Genomic DNA, 18,347 nt, shown 5'->3' on the forward strand with positions numbered 1-18,347 from the left:
TTCTGTTTGTCTGATTTTTTTTCACTTGATTTTTAGATTCACTTGTTGATAGATATGTATTTGTAGTTACTTTGTTGTTCATAGTTTTTATCTTTTTCTTTATCTTCTTCTTCCTATTCTTAAAGAATACCCTTCAGCATTTCATGTAATACTGGCTTGGTGGTGATGAAGTCCTTTTGCTTTTTCTTATCTGTGAAGCTCTTTATCTTACCTTCAATTCTAAATGATAGCTTTGCTGGGTAGAGTAATCTTGGTTGTAGTTTCTTGCTATTCATCACTTCGAATATTTCTTGCCACTCCCTTCTGGCCTGCATAATTTCTATTGAGAAATCAGCTGACAGTGGTATGGGTATTCCCTTGTAGGTAACTAATTGTTTTTCTCTTGCTGATTTTAAGATTCTCTCTTTGCCTTTTGCCCTTGGCATTTTAATTATGATGTGTTTTGGTGTGGTCCTCTTTGGATTCCTTTTGTTTGGGGTTCTGTGTGCTTGCTGGACTTGTAAGTCTATCTCTTTCACCAGGTAGGGGAAATTTTCTGTCATTATTTCTTCCAATAGGTTTTCAATATCTTGCTCTTTTTCTTTTTCTGGCACCCATATAATTCAGATGTTGGTACACTTGAAGTTGTTCCAGAGGCTTCTTGCACTATCTTCATATTGTTGGGTCCTTTTTCCTTTTTGCTTTTCTGGTTGTGTGTTTTTTGCTTCTTCGTATTTCAAATCTTTGCCTTGATTCTTGGGATCCTCTGGTCTGCTGTTGAATCTCTGTGTATTATTCTTTATTTCAGTCAGTGTATGCTTCATTTCTAATTGGTCCTTTTTCATATCCTTGAGGGTCTCACTATATTCCTCAGAGGTTTCTAGAAGAATCTTGAGTAACCTTATAACCATGGTTTTAAACTCTATATCTAGTAGTTTGCTTTCCTCCATTTCTTTCATTTGTGAACTGTTTCTTTGTCTCTGCATTTCAGCTGCTTCCCTGCATTGATAGAGTGCTAAATGTCCTATAGGGCCTACTGGCTCAGCCTCCCTAATTACCTGAGATGGACACTCTTGGTGCACCCCTTTGTAGGTTGTGTGCACAGTCTTGTTATAGTTAAGTCTTGATTGCTGTGGGTATCACTGGGAGGAACTGACCTCCAGGCCAATTGGCTGTGAGGACCAGTTGTGTCTACAATGGGAGATCTGTGCTGGAGACATCGTTATGGGGCAGGACTTGCTTCAGTGGGGCTTTTAGTGCTCTTTGAGTCTGCCCCCTAAATGTGTCTCTTATGGATGTGAAGAGTTGTAATATGGATGGTCTCATTCTGACCACTGGGGACACTGGCTGTTGGATCTCCAAGGAGATTCAAAGTCAGCCACTGCCTGAGGCCATAGCAGGAGCTACAGAGAGATCTACAGATTCCTCCTCTTCGTTTTGGGTTTGGAGGTGCTCAGATGAGGTGCAGCTTTGAAGCAATGCAAGCTTCTGTGGAGCCTTGGGTCTTCTTTTGGAAGCTCTCGGGCTCTCCGACTCAGCTGCAGTTTGTTAGATTGCAAAAGGCCAGGCCACTCATATGCAAAAGCCTCTGCATATAGCTTGGGTGGGGTTGTAAATTGGGTGGGGCTGGGTCTCAGGGAATCCCCAGGCTGGAGCAAACAGCAATGGCTGCCCATTAGCCCTGACCCGAAGAGGACCCTAGGTCTCTGTGTCCTGCAGCACCATGCAGGAATAATGATCACTACAAGCGCCTCTGAAAGAAAGCAACCCCTGCATTCCAGCCCAATGACAGACAGTCCAGTTTCTCTCCATATGACGTATGTGTCTAGGTCCCCAGAATCTCTCCCAGAACTGGAGTTCAGAGCAGTTGGGAGCTTGTATCTCCTACCCGATTGAAAAAGGCAACAGCATACCCAGTAGCTGGCCCCTTTTGCATGCACCTCTGTACCTCCACACCTCCACACCTCCGCACCTCTTACTGGACTCAATGCGCCTTTCTCTTTCCTTCTAGTTGTAGAATTTCCACTCGGCCAGGCTTCTGTGGTTATGGATGATATTCATTTTGTCTTATAGTTGAAGTTTTGATGTGGTTGTGCTTGGCAGCAAGTTCAGGTGTTTACCTATTCAACCATCGTGGTTGTCCCCCTACTGGAAGATTTTTGAGCGCTGTTTCAATTTCTTCGGTAGTTAATGGCCTATTCACCTTTTTTTTTTTTTTTTTAATTCTTCTTGTTGAGTTTTGGGAACTTGTATTTTTCTAGGAATATGTCCATTTCATCTAGGTTGTCCATTTTGTTGGAATACAGTTGTTCATAGTCTTTTTTCATAATCATTTGTATTTCTGTGGAATTGGTTGTTTCTTCACCTCTTTCATTTCTGATTTTGTTTATTTGGGTCCTATCTCTTTAATTCTTGGTGCATCTGGCTAGAGGTTAATCATTCTTGTTTATCCTTTCAAAGAACCAGCTCTTGGTTTTGTTGATCTTTTGTATTGTTTTTATTGTTTTTTTTGGTCTCTATTTCATTTATTTTCACTATGATCTTTATTATTTCCTTCCTTCTGCTTACACTGGGCTTTTCTTGTTGCTCTCTTTCTAACACTTAGAGTTGTAGGGTTAGGTAATTTATTAGCATTGTTTCTTGTTTTTTTGCTGTAGGCTTGTAGAGATATGAACTTCCCTCTCAAGACTGCTTTTATTGTGTCCCATAGATTTGGATTGTTGTGTTTTCATTGTCGTTTGTTGCCATGATGCTTTTTATTTCTTCTTTGATCTCTCTGGTAATCCAGTCATTGTTTAATAGCATGCTATTTAGTCTCCAAGTGTTTGATTTTTTTATTGTTTTTATTGTAGTTGATTTCTAGTTTTATGCTATTGTGATCTGAGAAGATGCTTGATATGATTTCTATCTTCTTGAATTTGAAGAGACTTTGCCTGTGACCCAATATTTGGTCTATCTTTGAAAATAACCCATATGCACTTGAGAAAAATGTATATTCTGTGGCTTTGGGGTGAAATGTTCTGAAGATGTCAATTAATTCCATCTGATCTAGTGAGTCATTTAGGATTGATGTTTCTTTGCTGATTTTTTGTTTAGAGAATTTGTCCAATGGTGATAGTGGGGTATTAAAGTCTCCTACTATGATTGTATTGCTGTCAATCTCTCCCTTGATATCCTCCAGATGTTTTTTTTTATGTAATTGGGTGCTCCTGTATTGGGTGCGCATATGTTTACCAGTGTTATTTCTTCTTGTTTGATTTCTCTCTTTAGTATTATGAAGTGGCCTTCCTTGTCTCTTCTTAAGTCCTTCATTTTGAGACCTAATTTGTCAGATGTAAGTATTCCTACCCCAGTTTTTGTTTCCTTTCCATTCGCCTGATAAATCTTTTTCCAACCCTTCACCATTGGTATGTGTGAGTCCTTTTTTCTGAGGTGGGTTTCCTATAGACAGGAGATGTATGGTTCATGTTTTCTTATACACTCAGCTACCTATGTCTTTTAATTGGGGCATTTAATTCCATTTATATTTTAAGTTATTATTGATAGGTTGTTATTTCTTCCCATTTTTATTCTTTATGCCTGTGTTCCCTCTTCACTTTCTATTTCTTCTTTTTATAGCAGACACTTTAGCATTTCTTGCATTGCTGGTTTGATGGTAATAAACTCCATTAGTCCTTTTTTGTCTGTGAAGCTCCTGATTTCACCCTCAATTTTTATTGATAGCCTTGATGGTTCCAGTATTCTTGGGTTCAGACACTTCCTTTGCATGATTTTGTATATTTCATCCATTCCCTACTGGCCTGATGTGTTTCTGTTGTGCAATCAGTCACTAGTCTGATGGGAAATCCTTTGTAGGTAACTTTCTGTCTCTCTCTGGCTACTTTTAATATTCTTAATTTGTTGTTGGTGTTTGCCAATTTAATTATAATGTGCCTTGGTATCAGTCTTTTGGGTTTCCTTTTGTTTGGGACTCTGTGAGCTTCTTGGATTTATGTGAGTTTTTTCTTTCCTATATCAGGGAAGTTTTCTGTCATTATTTCTTCAAACAGGTTTTCTATTCCTTGCTCAGTTTCCTTTCCTTCTGGCATCCCTATGATGTGGATGTTGTTTCATTTCGTGTTGTCCCAAAGTTCCCTTAGGCTCTTCTCATGTTTTTTTAAGTTTTTTTTACTAGATGCTGCTCTGCTTGGGTATTTTTTTCAACATTGTCTTCTAGTTCACTGATGTGGTCCTCTGCTCCTTCTAGTCTACTGTTGATACTTTCTATTGAGTTCTTTATAGCAGTGATGTCATTTTTTCATTTCTTCTTGGTTCTTCTTCATTTCCTTTTGGTTCTTACACATATTGTTGAATTTGTCTTCCATTCTTTTCAGTGACCTTATAACCATTTCTCTGAATTCTTTGTCTGACATATTTCTTGCTTCCATTTCATTTAGTTTCTTTTCTGGTGATGCCTCCTTGTCTTTCATAGTGAGCTATTTCTTTATCTCCCCATTATCTCTCTTCTCTGGTTATCTGGTTATGTAGTTCTCTCTCTCCTAAATTGATTTAAAGGCACACAATACAACAAAACAAGGCACTATACACAAGGCAATGAACACCAATGTATTCAGGATACTAATAACCCCAAATGAAGGTGGCCACCAGAGAAAAGAGAATTAGGAGATAAGAAAAAAAAAGGAGTGCAAAAATGATATTGAGAAAAGGAAGAAAAGTAAAAGATAAAAGAAATAGAATAAAAAAGAGGGGGGAAACTATTTATATGGGAGAAAACTCCAATAGAACAACCACTAATCCCCAAAAATGCAATCAACAAACATCCAGAGATGAATGCAAACTACAAACAACAACTAATAACAAGCGAGGAGATGAAAAACGGAAGCAAAAACCAAACAAAAAAAGAGTAACAGTCTAACCAATAAGCACAACAATAACCAATCTAATCAACTATCAAGCAAACAACAAAAAGACAGAGAGAAACCTAGACAAAACAAAACAACAAAAAATAAAAAAAACAAAAACAAACAAACAATAACAACAACAACAACAACAAGAACAGACAAACAAAAAAAGGGCAGAGAGAAAAAAAATTTGGATAGTCAAGAGAGAGGTGTGTATGGATCTCGAGCAGGGGATCAGGAATTAGATATATGAATAGGGTGAATTTTTAACAGGGTGTAAAAAGAAGGGATAGAGAAAATCTAAAGCAGGGAAATAGGACAGCAAAAGGGGAAAAGTTTGGAAGAGAGTTTTGGCAAAAAGGTAAGGTTGAGATAGAGTAAAATGATGCTAAAGGAAAAAATAAAATAAAATGAGGAACACTATGCTCAAAATAAAATAAAATAGAGAAAATAAAATGACAATTTTTAAAAAAAAGGTAAAATAATAGTAGTAATACTGATTAAAAATAAAAATATAATAATTAAAAAGGTAAAATCAAGTGAGGAAAAAGATTAAAAATTAATTTCTTATGTAAAAGATGAAAAAATAAAAACAGCATTAATACTATTTAAATGGCTTCAGCTTTACATTTTTTATTACAACAAATAATGCAATACAATTAGTACTTCCTGTATTCTGTAGAAAATCCATTTTCTAAGAATAAGTCATGAAATTGTCAAAGAAGAAAGCTAGCAAGATGGAAAGACCATCTTGGCTTTTAAAGAACATTGAGAGAAAAGACACACAAAAAGGCAATCAGTAATGCTGAATTGAATTAGTGAATATATGCAATTTTTCAACATCTTTAAGGAAATAAAATGTAATTGTTCAACCCTCTCTTCCACCATGGTAAAATCAATTACAGAACAAAGTTTATTTCTCGTTCTATGGACAGGGTTAATTCGCATTACTGTCCGTGTTCTACAACTTACAAAACACAGTGAAAGGCACAGGCCCTACAAAATAAGATATTCCCAACGGACCTGTCAGACAATGCTCAGATTCCCACTGAAAGGACACTAACGTATCCTTTTGTCCACTTCAAAAGTGTGCACCATATTTTCTGACACTTTTCTTTTTTTCTAATTCCAACATCACAACCACTTTCTTCTCTCTTTTTTGTGCACTATTGCCTCCCCCTCAATGCTTCTATCTCAGAGGAAATAATTCAGAACCGCAAGATGTTGAAAAACTCAATTGGAAGTCCAGTATTTGCCTGGGGCTACCTAACATAGGGATGGATAGAAGTGTAGACAACTGGGAAGGAGTGAGCTTGTGAACCACAAGCTTGGTTCAGACTGCAAATTCCCAGAAACATAACAATTTGCACCCCCAGTCAGAGAAGGTTTAGATCATTACATAAAAATGCTGTTTTATTAGCAAAACCAATGGCCACATACAATAGGGGGGTGAGGGCTTATACTTGGGGAAGAGGATGGTGGGAAAGAGGTCAATGAGGGGAAAAAGGAGACTCATGTAATACTTTAAACAATAATTTAAAAATAAATATATAAATAAAATAAAAAATAAAAATGCTGTTTTGCCCAGTTTTTAGAGTATTACCTGCATATGCATAGCACAGCATTTCTGAGAAGGCACTTTTCCATGTATTTGCTCCTTTAATACTTGACATAATTCTGAGAAGTAGTCTGTTGTTCATTTTTGAACCTCTTACTTGCAAAGAGTAAACCAAGCATAGATAAGTTACATGAATTGCTTAATATCACATACTGAAAAGGGACAGGTAGTATTTATACTCAGGCTTTCTAAACATTGTCAAGTTCATATTTCACTATGCATCCTAGAATTCAACTCAATGGGCATTTACCAAATGCTATGTTCCTAGAATAATAACATGTTATGACCCTGAGTTTTATTCCCAATTTATATACAAGAAAGAAATTGTAAGGATGAACTATTAAAGTTGATATTGATATTTGATAGAGCTTTGAATTTTCAGGGAAAATCCAACTAACTACTTAGATAGAAGAGTTAATAAATGGCTGAAAAATATGGAAGAGAACTGCAATTTCCCCACAATCTTGCACATTTTAGGTGAAGGATGAGTGATTACAATTACCTTCCCAACCCTGTTTCATAAGACAACTGGTAGTTTATTATATTGAGAAGTGTTTAATAGAATATAGCCTTTTAGTAGCAATATCTGTTCTTCATTTCAACTGTTCCTTAGCTTTATTTTGAGTGGTTTATGATTTTTAGGCAAAAGGAATACCTGTAATATGCATTTGGAAATTGTTATTCTATAGTTTCAATGAAATGTGGGAGTGAGAAAGTGCCTTTCAATTGTATGTATCTCTTTATACTATTTGCATACCAAATGTCCATTGCTTTCTGTATTTTGCAATGGGATATAGCAAGAGAATATTTTTCCTTATTAGCATTCTAAGACTCCCATCTTAGAGGAAACATGTGATGTGATTCATCCAATTTACTTTTTATATTAAAGTACAGTATAGCTCAACACATTGCTTGGAAATGTAACCTAACAATAGATATAAACTTCACTAGAGGCCCGGTGCACAAAATTCATGCACAGGCGAGTGTGTGTGTCCCTCAGCCCAGCCTGCACCCTCTCCAATCTGGGACACCTTGAGGGATGTCCAACTGACTGTTTTGGGCCTAAACGAGCAGTCGGACATCCCTCTCACAATCTAGGACTGCTGGCTCCCAACCACTCACATGACTGCTTGATTGCCCCTAACTGCTTCTGCCTTCCAGCCTGATCACTCCCTAACCACTCCCCTGCCAGCCTGATCAATGCCTAACTGCTCTCCTGCCAGCCTGATTGCCCATAACTGCTCTCCCCTGCAGGCCTGGTCCGCCCAACTTCCCTACCCTACAGGCCTGCCCTCCCTACTGTCCACCCCTGCAGCCTTGTACCTTCCAACAGCCCTCCTCTGCAGGCCTGCCCCCCCTAACTGCCCTCCCCTGCTGGCCTGGTTCCCCCCACCTGCCCTCCTCTGCTGGCCTGGTTGTCCCTAACTTCCCTCCCCTGCAGGCCTGGTTGTCCCCAACTGCCCTCCCCTGCAAGCCTGGTCACCCCCAACTGCCCTCCCCTGCAGGCCTGGGTCCCTCTACAACTGTCCTCCCCTGCAGGCCATCTTGTGGCAGCCATCTTTTTCCACATGGGGGCTGCCATCTTTGACCACATGGGTGTGGCCATCTTGTGTGTTGGAGTGATGGTCAATTTGCATATTACCTCTTTATTATTTAGGATATGGGTTTAGCAAGTTCTGTTTGGAGGTAATACATAGAAGTTGAAACTGCTTATAATATTTGGTTTGATTTTCTGTTCAAAAATTTCCCATGGTAAGAACAAGATTTTTCTACGTACAGTACATCAGTAAGCAACAATGATGACTTCAAAGCTTCTGAGGCCAAATACTATACCTGCATGATCCAACACAGGTTGCTGAATTCATTCCCAATACTCTTGGTAATATATTGTTTGTATTTCTGAGAATGAATAAGGAAAAGTTACAATGGTATCTACCATCAAGTTAATAACTTGTTTCACTTTTTAATCTTGCCTGCCTATTCTCTGTAGCTGCACTGCTTACTTAAGGGGACAATGGAAACATTGCTCTTTTATCATAAGGACTAGAAGCCCGGTGCACGAAATTCGTGCACGGTGGGGGATTTTCCCTCAGCCCAGCCTGTACCCTCTCCAATCTGGGACTCCTGGAGGGATGTCCGACTGCCCGTTTAGGCCCGATCCTGGTGGCCATCTTGTAGTGTCCATCTTGTGTCCACATGGGGGCAGGATCTTTGACCACATAGGGGCAGCTATATTGTGTGTTCCAGTGATGATCAATCTGTATATTACTCTTTTATTAGATAGGATAGAGGCCTGGTGCACGGGTGGGGGCCAACTGGTTTGCCCTGAAGGGTGTCCCGGATCAGGGTGGGGTTCCCTTGGGGCGTGGGGCAGCCTGAGCGAGGGGCCTGTGGTGGTTTGCAGGCCGGCCACGCCCCCTGGCAACCCAAGCGGAGGCCCTGGTATCTGGAATTTATTTTCCTTCTACAATTGAAACTTTGTAACCTGGAGCGGAGCCAAGCCTGCTGCTCCCTCCAGGGCGGCAGCCATTTCTGTGGCAGTTAATTCACCTTCTACAATTGAAACTTTGTAGCCTTAAGCGGGTGAGCCTGGCCAGGGTATTCAGAAAGCTTTGCTTCCCCTGTTGCCGCTGGCAACCCTGGCCTGCTCTCTCAAGCTCCATTCTGCCACCATTTGTTTGAATTTGGTTACCTTCTATAATTGAAAATTTGTAGCTTGAGTGGAGGCTTAGGCCTGCAACGGCTATGGAAAGCTTGGCTTACTCTGTTACCTGGGAAACCTTGCTCTCTATGGCTGTAGCCATCTTGGATGGGGTTAATTTGCATACTCGCCCTGATTGGCTGGTGGGCATGACCTGGCTGGTGGGCGTGGCTTATGTAGCAGAGTGATGGTTAATTTGCATATTACCATTTTATTAGAGAGGATTTGTAACATCCCTAAGACCTTACCCTATAGAATTCTATAATAAAATGAAACTATTTTCTTTTTCTTTTCCAGTTAATACTCAGCTATTATTTACTACAATTGAATCTGTAGAATACACCATTTGCAATGACACTCTTATCATACCATGCTTAGTCACTAATGTGGAGGCAAAGAGCCTTAGAGAAATGTTTGTAAAGTGGAAATTCGGAGATAAACACATTTTCTATTATGATGGAGATAAAAATGAATCCAAGCCCATCAGTGACTTTTCGAGTGTATACATCATACCAGACGCACTACTAACAGGAAATGCCTCTTTGATGATGGACAAGAACCAAGCTGTCCCAGGAAACTACAATTGTGAAGTAACAGAATTAACTAGAGAAGGTGAAACCACCGTAGAACTAAAATATCTTGTTGGTAAGAATTTCATAATATTCCCTTTTATTTGTCCTGCAGTAGCCTAATCCTATTAGAAATGGGGCACAATGGGGCTAGGATCTCCTTTGAATCAAAAAGTAGGTTATGGCTAATAAATGTTTATGTAATATTTAGCAGCTTTAAGATCATTTGTTTTACATGCTCTTCTACTTTTCATAATAAAACTCCTTTGCTGTGTTATTTGTGTATTGTCAGGTTCCCAAACTTTTGTTCTAAGAACTATTCTGCTGGTGTAGGGGTCCTGGCATCATTTAATCTACATTTCTATTTGCTGCTATCAAAAGTCCTATCTTTCCTGTGATTAATTTTCCATGATCTTTCCAATGATGTACCTTTTTTATTACCTGCACTTTGGTCAAGGTCTGACAAATAGCAGCCATGCTCCAGCTAGAAAGGATAGATTAGAAGGAGAATCACAAAATCAAAAATCAGGTCATAATTAGAAGGAGAATCACAAAATCAAAAATCAGGTCATAGAGGTTTCCTGCTATGGTGTTTGTTCTTTTTCTTGGTAAACATAAGGGAGAGCTAGGGATCCAATAGAATTAATTTGAGTTCAGCCTTGGTTATAACACCATGATTGTGCCTTTCTTCACAGATTTGGACTGGAGAGTTGCAAAAAGCAGTAATGCTAGCTGAAGTAAACAATCTTCTTTCTTTTCTAGTAATTTGCAATGCCAGCTGATTACTTTAACCACATACAGGTGCATACTGACTTTCAATTTTGAAAGCTCTATTTAGAACCACTAGACATATTACTGCTCTTATGATTAGACAAGCCTTTGAGAACCTCTGCTTTAGATGGGATCAGACCATTCTGTTGAATCAACTATTTGCCTTCTATTCTTCTAGGGTTTCGTGTTATGAAATGTCTATTACCAGATTGGGAATGGGGTGTTAATTCTGATGGAATATTTTGACATTGCTTAGGATTAGGAACCAGGACTTCTGATTCTGCAACTTAACTCTTTTCCTCTATTGAACTTGAGAAGTTACTTCACTGGGTCCAAGTTCTCATCTCTACATGGGGATGAAATGAGATTCCTGCTTTTATGTATTCTCCAGTCTAACAAGCATCATGAGATCCCTTGTGTACCAGCCCTTTGTAATTCAAAGTACTTTGCAAATGTTAGTTGTCTTCCTGGTACATTTATTTAATGAAGTGAGGTACTGAGTTGTTGAAGCTGGGATGTCATGAGAGGGGTGTCTGTGTGGGACAGCATGGGCAGGAGATGGCTTAGAGCAGTTTGGAAGGCTTTTCTGATCACACATCTCTCCTCCATTGGAAATTTCATTAACTCACAATGGGGGAGGGTGGTTTTGGAGTAGAATGTAGGTCACTTAGAGGAGAATTTTGAACTCAAGACTTAAAGGCCAGAAGATGGGTTGAAGATGGTTGTGAAAGGAATACCAATCTTGGGATAAAGACAAAGTTTGTAATTTTCAGTGTGATTGTTTCATCTTTGCTTTCAAAGTGCCCTGATAAAATAAGAACTATGCTTACCGTTGGGGCCATTAAAAATACAAAAGTGGTATTTTGTTGTAGAGAATGTAGAATATTCTACCAGAGGTCTCAGAACTTTGGATGTGCACCTATTTTTATTTTTTGAAATAGTTAAAGAATCATGGGAAGTTTCAAATATAGAACAGAGAGGTGCTTTGTACTCTTATCCAGCTTCACCCAGCAGTTACATTTTATGTAACGGTAGTTATATGTCAAAAGCACAATGGTGCAATGGTACAATGTGTATATATTTCTTTTTCTTTTTATCATATGTGTACATTTCTGTAATGAACACCACAATCAGAATATAGAACTATTCCGTTAATATAAATATCTGCCTAGTGCAAGCCCTTGATAGTCACCTGCTCCCTTGCTATCCCTAACCTGGAAAGCCTAATTTGTTCTCCATATCAATACTTTGTCATTTAAAAAATGTCATATAAAAGAATGTAATCTTTTGAGACTGGATTTTATTTTCATTCAAGACAATGCCCTTGAGATCTATGCATACAACAGCATCATGTAGCAATCTCTCTCTCTCTATCTCTATCTACCTACCTGTCTATCTGTCTATCTATCTATCTATCTATCTATATATCTATCTACCTATCTCTATCGCTATCTCTATATCTCTTTCTCAATAATATTCCATGCTATTGTTACATCACACCTTGTTGAACTGTCCACCTACTATAGCACATCTTGGTTATTTTCAGTTGTTTTGTGCTATTGCTCATGACATTTCTATGATGTACAGTTTTTTTTGTGGACATGGTCTTCATTTCTCTGGATAAATGCATAGAAGTACAACTACTGGATTGTATGTATGTATAGGCTTAGTTTCTGAAGAAACTGCCAAACTGTATTCCAGAGTGGTTGTTCCATTGTACATTCCCATCAGCAACATATAAGTGATGTAATTCCCCCACATCCTTGCCAACATCTGGTGTTGTCATAGTTTTGCACCATTTTTAAAGGGAAACAAAGGAAACTCCTGTGCCCAAAATGGTTAATTGAAGCAGTGTTCTTGCAAATTTATTTTGATGAATTTACCCATCATGTGAAACCTGGGTATTTAGGCAGTGGTATCCATTTTTACTATGTTGTGTTTTTTTTTGTTTTTTTTTTTTTTTTTGCAAATATAGACATAAATGAAAACTAGAAATTGCTTACTAGAGAATTCTACCTAGTAGAATGTGGATTAATAGTGGCCCATTTTTGTTCCCATTTGTGGTATGGGTGAAGGGGTATCAAGATCCAATTTGAGTCATACATACTTAAGATCCTTAATTCACTGTATCTCCGTTTTTTTTTTTTTACAATGGTAAGGAGGGGTTCATAATTCTTTATGTAATCATTATAAGGATTGAGAAGTTAATGTTTCAAAACCAAATAATAAAGTTAGTAAAGGAAAAGAAGTTGATTAAAAATAGTCATTAGATTATAGAGCTTTTACTAGAGCCTTCAGGCATATTGAAACCTAAGCATAATTCAGAAAATGTTTTCGTATAAGATTTTAGGCTGAATGGAAATGGGCTTTCTTTGGTATAGGAAGTTGTTCAGTAATTCAGTTGGAAATTAAAGTGGCATTGATTCTGGGTACCTGAAAACATCAGTCTCTTGGTGGATCTGCAACCATGGGAGCATCAAAAAAGCCTGTTTTCTATTCACTCACTAAACTGTCCTATGACTATTTCAACCACCAATAGTAAACCTATTGAGTCTCTGCCATGCACAGGGCAAAATGCTGGAATCTGGAAAGCTACTATCTCAAAGATAGGAAATGATAGTGTTATATTCTGGGGATGATTGTGAACATTTACCAGAGTTTAGCATTATAAGCTTAACACAAGAAATGTGTGACTAGCATTATGGTGTGAAAGCCCACAAGTATCCTTATATGCAAATGCAGTGGAGGATTTGAAAGGGATAATTTCGGAGCAACACCAGTGCTTGCCTTATGTACTGTTCAGAGTGTTCCTCACCCAGCATGTCCTCCAGTCTAGGCAAACTCTGAAATGCTTTCAGTGCATATACCTGGCTTTATAGTTACAAGAGAAATTTCATAGATAAAAATATGGCCTTAAGCATTGATTAGATCCAATTAAACATAATTTTTTAAAAAGTGCTCAGCAAATTTCATTGGAAGACTTAATATCACAATTTCCTTTCTATAGGACTAGAGGCCCAGTGCACGAAATTCATGCACGGAGGGGGGTTGTCCCTCAGCCCAGCCTGTACCTACTGGGATCGGGCCTAAACGGGCAGTCGGACATCCCTCTCACAATCCAGGACTGCTGGCTCCCAACTGCTTGCCTGCCTGCCTTCCTGATTGCCCCTAACTGCTTCTGCCTGCCAGCCTGATCACCCCCTAACCACTCCGCTGCCAGCCTGTTTGCCCCCAACTTCCCTCCTCTGCCAGCCTGGTCACCCCTAACTGCCCTCTCCTGCAGGGTTGATCACCTCCAACTGCCCTCCCTTGCAGGCCTGATCCTTCTCAACTGCCTTCCCTTGCAGGCCGGGTGCCTCCCAACTGCCCTCTCCTCCTGGCCATCTTGTGTCCACATGGGGGCAGGATCTTTGACACATGGGGGCAGCTATATTGTGTGTTGCAGTGATGATCAATCTGCATATTACTCTTTTATTAGATAGGATAGAGGCCTGGTACAGGGATGGGGGCCAGCTGGTTTGCCCTGAAGGGCGTCCCGGATCAGGTGGGGGTTCCCTTGAGGTGTGGGGCGGCCTGAGCAAGGGGCCTGTGGTGGTTTGCAGGCCAGCCACGCCCCCTGGCAACCCAAGCAGAGGCCCTGGTATCTGGAATTTATTTTCCTTCTACAATTGAAACTTTGTAGCCTGGAGCAGAGCCAAGCCTGGGGTTCCCTCCGAAGCCAGAAGCCATTTGTGTTGGGGTTATAATTGAAACTTTGTTGCCTTAAGCGGGTGAGCCCGGCCAGGGTGTGCAGAAAGCTTTGCTTCCCCTGTTGCTGGCGGCAACCCTGGCCTGCTCTCTCAAGCTCCATTCTGCCGCCATTTCTTTGAATTTGTTTACCTTCTATAATTAAAACTTTGTAGCTTGAGTGGAGGCTTAGGCCTGGCAAGGGCAGGCAGAAAGCTTTGCTTCCCCTGTTACCTAGGAAACCTTGCTCTCTGTGGCTGTAGCCATCTTGGTTTGGGTTAATTTGCATGCTTGCTCTGATTGGATGGTGGGCGTGGTTTGTGGGCTTGGCTTGTGGATGTGTCAGAGGTATGGTCAATTTGCATATTTGTCTATTATTACATAGGATGGGTACCTGCATTTTCACTGTTTGGGTAACACATGTTCCACTTGATAGAAGTTTCCTTACTACCTAAAGCTCCTCATGTTACTTTTTGTCAATAGTCATTTAAAGACTAATTATTTATGAATTCATATTCTGTTCCAGAGTAAGTTTTAGGAAAGCTCAGGCTCACATCTGTCTCAGTCTTAGGTCACATTGAAACCAAGTGTATGGTACCCAGTTGCATTAGTTCCTCACTTATGTCCCCTGAGTCAGTCTTTACAGGAAGATAACTTTTGCTTTAAGGTAAATTCTTAGCACATTACACATACAGGCAATCATTATAGGAGGGCATAATACTAACTATAGTTAATGTTCACTGAGCACTTTAGAGGACAAACTTTGTTTTTAGATCTTTGCATATTTTAACTTTGTTAACAGTTAACTACAGTCCTTCAAGGTGTCATTACTTGTACTCATGTAGCAAATGAAGAACAGAAAGGTGTTAGACTGTCAAAGATCACAAAGATTGTAAGTTAAAATTGTGTTTCAAACACAGGCAGTGTGGCTCTAGAGCCCTTTTCTCAGCTACTGGGGTATACTACCACCTTCCATAAATCACAGCTTAGGGAAAATAAATAACTATTTTTTTTGTTTCATTAATATTTTTTAGTTAATTAAATATATCTGTAATTATTTATGTATTTATATAAGGACACAGTTTTAATTTATTATTTTAATTTTCCATCTCCACAATAAAAAACATTGCTGACCATTAATTGACTGGACATAAACTTATGATAATAAATATTAATCGTGATTTTTGTATGTGTTTTTTTTTCCTTCCCAGTTTTATGGTTTTCTTCAAATGACCATATGCTTATTATTCTTTTCCCAATGTTGGCAGTGCTTCTGTTCTGGGGAAGTGATATTGTGAGTAAGTAGTTATTTATATTTTCATTTATGTTTTAGTGATGAAATTGTCATGTTAAGGAGGCAATATTGGTGAAATATTCTATTTAAGTTGTATTAGGAAACGTGATAATGTTATAAATAAGAATATACAGAAAAAGTGGCAGTGTAGTAAGTGGATGCTGCAAAGACAAACTCCCAGGACCAAACTGGAACGACAACTAAAATACAGAATAACTTAGTGAATAATCAACAGAAGATTCACTGGAAAGAATCCGGATAAATGAGGATGGAAAATGGAGACCTCATAGAGACTGGTAGGAGGGGCAGAGTCATGAAAGGACTGGCCGGGCTCCCACAGACAGCAACTGAAGTTATGGAGAGATATTTCAACTGTGGGGTTTGCTACTGAGAACTCTGGGGTCTAATCCCCAAGCTTAGCACTCCAGCAGAGAGTACCAGAACTGAGAAAGGGTATCCACATAACATATGACTGTTAAAAGCAGCAGGGTAGCTGTCTTCCAGGGAGAAATGGCTGGAAATGCAGGTACCCTATTAAAGGGCCAATGCACAAAGTTCTCTGTGGAGCAACTCACCTTGTGCTCTGGCAGAGGGTGGACAGAGTGGACTGGAGCTGTGTAAGCAAAACTGAGGATCAGGAGCTCTGGGGTTAGAACTCAGGAAGCAGACACCTCAGTTTCTGATGCTGAGTCATTCCCTCATGCTACAGAAGTCATCTTTCTCATGCAGACATTTTCTATACAGGCAGATGTGCCTATGGGTAAGATAGTTGACCCACCCTATTGGAAAACACCTTGCCCCATGGTGCAGAGTTTCTGAGGCCATTTAAGAGAATAATAATTAGCCTCCTAGCAGAAGCAATTGCCCCACCCTGTTTAAAAAAAAACTCACAAGACCCATGGATGATTGCCTGAGGGATATTCAAGAGGCAATCCTATCAGTTTGTAGCCAGAGGCAGTCTCTGGAGGCTTTGAATATTTGCCCGATCTAATTAGTCAAAAATAGTGTTTGTCATACCTGCAATAGAGATTGAAAGGCATAGAATATCTACCTAATACATAGTCACAAACCCAAACAGGAAGCCAAAATGAGGAGACAAAGAAACAACCCCCAATGAAACAATAAAAGAATTTTCCAGAAGAAGAGATAAATGAAATGGAGATAAGAAATTTATCTGATATAGAGTTCAGAATAATGATGGTAAAGATGCTCAACAGCATAGTAACTAAGAAAACAGAAATAAAGAATGACATAGCACAAATAAAGAACACATTGGAAGGAATACACAGCAAATTAGGGGAAGCCGAGAACCAAATCAGTGAATTAGAAGAAAGGGTTGAAAAAAAAAATCACTTAATCAGAAGACAAAAAAGAAAAAAAAAAGTTAAAAAACAGGAGGACAGCTTAAGCGAGCTGTGGGACACTGTGAAACAAAACAATATTCAAATAGCAGGTCTGACAGAAGAGCCAAAAAGGGAGAAAGGGATAGAGAATGTGTTTGAATAAGAACACATGTAGTACTTTAATTAATAAAGGAATTTAAAAAAAAAAGAAATAATGGCCCAAACTTCCATAACCTGGTAAAGGAAAATGTAAAACAAGTACAGGAAGTACAGAGAACCCCAAGCAAGAAGAACCAAAACAGGCCCATGCCCAGATACATCATAATTAAAATGCCAAAAATTAAAGGCAAAGAGAGAATCTTAAAGGCAGCAAGAGAAAAGCAAACAAAGGGGTTCCCATAGGGCTGACATCTGATTTCTCATAAAAAAACTCTACATGCCAGAGGGGAATGGAATTAAGTACTCACGGTAATGAAAAGCAAGGATCTGAAACCAAGGTTAGTATATCCAGCAAGGCTATCATTCAAAATAGATGGTGAAATAAAGAGCTTCCTGGGGAGGGGGCAGTGGGAGGAGGCTAAAGAAGTATATCACCCCTGAGCCAGCATTACAAGAAATGTTCAATGGACTGTTGTAACAAGCAGAAGAAAAAGAGAAAGAACCCAGGCATACAGAATTAAAATGTCAATAAATAAGTATCTATCAAAAATAACCTTACAATGTAAGTGGATTAAATGCTCAAATAAAAAGACATAGGGTAGCTGAATGGGTACAAAATCATGACCCAACTATATGCTATCTACAAGAGACCCACCTCAGAACAAAAGACTCACACAGGCTGAGAGTGAAGTTATGGGCAAAAAAATTTCCATGCAAATGGAAAAGAAAAAAAAAAAGGTGGGGTAGCAATACTCATGTCTGACAAAATAGACATCAAAATGAAGGCCATCACAAGAGACAACAAGGGTCACTATATAATACTAAAGGGATTGATCCAACAAGAGCATATAACTCTGGTAAACATATATGCACCTAATATAGGAACACCTAAATATATAAAAAATACTTCTAGAGAACTTTAAGAGAGAGATTGACAACAACACAGTCATAGTAGGGGAGATTAACACCCCGCTGACTTCACTGGATAGATCTCGCAGACAAAAATTAACAAGAAAACAGTGACTAAAGAACACACTGGATCAGATGGATTTAATTGACATAGAACATTTCACTGCAAAGCTGCAGAATATACATTCTCCTCAAGTGCACATTTATCATTCACAAAGATAGAACATATGTTGTGACATGAAACAAGTTTCTACTAGTACAAGAAGATTGAAATGATATCAAGCATCTTCTCAGATCACAGTGGAATGAAATTAGAAACCAACTATAGTAAAAACATCCCAAAATTCAAACACATGGAGAGGCTAACTAGCATGTTA

This window comes from Cnephaeus nilssonii (assembly GCF_951640355.1).
Source record: "Cnephaeus nilssonii genome assembly, chromosome: 3".
NCBI lineage: Eukaryota > Metazoa > Chordata > Mammalia > Chiroptera > Vespertilionidae > Cnephaeus > Cnephaeus nilssonii.